This window comes from Miniopterus schreibersii (genome assembly GCF_964146895.1).
Source record: "Miniopterus schreibersii genome assembly, chromosome: 1".
Classification (NCBI taxonomy): Eukaryota; Metazoa; Chordata; class Mammalia; order Chiroptera; family Miniopteridae; genus Miniopterus; species Miniopterus schreibersii.
Window position 1 is genome coordinate 100,069,758 of NC_138101.1, and position 1,777 is coordinate 100,071,534.

Sequence of the window (1,777 nt, forward strand, 5' to 3'; positions counted from 1 at the left end):
GAAATTAAAATCTGTAGGATACTGCAGTTACCTTCTCATTTATAATTGAAAATTTTGTAATATTTTTTGTCTTTTAAAGATCTTATAGTGTCTACACTTAAAATATTCACTTCCTTTTTTAAAAACTCTGATTGGTTTCAAAATGATGCTACAATTTAACTGATATTACAACACTATAGGAAAATGCTCTGTTGCATAAGATAGGGTACATTATTAACATCTATAAAGCTGAGAGGAGGTAGTTTTCATCATGTTTTTGCCAACAAGATCTTGAGCAGATTTCTCATCATAAACCTTGGAGACCAGAGAGCAGTGGATTGGCATATTCAAAGTGTTGAAGGAAAAAAAGCTGTCAACCAAAAATTCTATATCTGGCAAAACTATCCAAAAATGAGGGAGACGTTAAGACATTCCCAGATAAACCAAAGCTGAGAGAGTTCTTTACCACAGACCTGCCTGGCATGAAGGACATTCTTCAGATTGGAATGAAAGGACTTTGGAGAGTAACTCAAAGCCTTATGAAGAAATAAAGATCTCTACTAAAAGTAAATGCATGGACAACTATAAAAGGTAGTACTATTGTACCTTTGGTTTGTAGCTCTACTTTCTGTGTTCTACTTGACTTAAGAGACTAATGTAATCTCTTCCTCCATGTATGGATACCACCAGCAGTCTGCCACCAGGAGGGCTCTCACCTGACTTTTCTGGCACCCTGACCTCAAACTTCCAGCCTCCAGAATTCCCAAGAGGGATCTGGCACTATGGACCAGCCAAGTAGGTCAGCACCTCTGTTGACTCAACAGACTGGGATTCTGCCATCCAGACTGGCTTTACCAGGCTGAACAGCTACATTCAAAGTAAAAACAAGAAAGAGATGAAAATAAAGATCACAGCTGCAGTGATGAGCAATGTGGAGCTGGATTCAGGTCCTTTTAGTGAGTTGGCCATTACCATTTCCCTGTATATCCCTTCTGAGCAGCCATCTGATCCACCCAGACCTTCAGAGTCAGATGTCTTCATTGAATTCATTGAAAACAGAGCCAAAATGACCGTGTTTGTGCAGTCTTTTCATGGTTTCTCTAGTGCTCACAAGAATCAAGAACAGCTTTTGATGTCAGCAAACATTTTGAGGGAAGAAGGAAAAGTTTTCAATGAAAAGGTTTATTTCACTGCAGGCTACAACAGTCCTCTCAATTTGCTTAATAGAAATAATGAAGTGTGGTCAATTCAGACAAATGAACCCTCCAAAGAAAATGAATGAGAAAAAGAAAAGACATAGCATCACCAGGGGCTAAACTCTGTTTAATATAGATATCAACACACCTATAAGTGTGCATGTCTAGTATCTTCTCCCTGAGAGTACTAATATAAATTGAGCTTATTTCCAATGTGCCTTTTTAATGCTTGAAGCTTTATCGAGATACACAGATAGCAGGGACAATACTCTATAAACATGTAAATGGTTCATAACCCTGGTGGTCTTTAGCTCTGTGAGGCTCCAGCTTAGCCTGGGGTGTGGGCACTAGCTGAAACCGCCCCTGCGACTTCAGCTGCTGCCACAGAGGGACCAAGATCTTACTCGGCTGCTTGTCAGTCTTCTTAGGATCCACCCACTCTAGGAGGCCCAGCCACATTTGCTTCTGGGCACCGCGCACGGCCCTGCTGCTCCCTCCCGCTGCTCAGGCTGGCTCTCCTCTACCTGCTAGACCCCTCGCGGGTACGGCTAATTCAGTCTCCCCCAGATCCACTGCTCACTGGGCAGCTCGCTGTACTGTCT

At 42.0% G+C, this 1,777-nt stretch overlaps 1 pseudogene across 1 annotated transcript; it reads left to right on the forward strand.

The window, feature by feature from the left end:
* Window positions 1-655: 655 nt before the first annotated feature.
* Window positions 656-1,261, forward strand: LOC308568275 (heme-binding protein 2 pseudogene; annotated as a pseudogene). The gene has a single exon. The product of its transcript is annotated as a heme-binding protein 2 pseudogene (transcript).
* The last annotated feature ends 516 nt before the right edge of the window (window positions 1,262-1,777 follow it).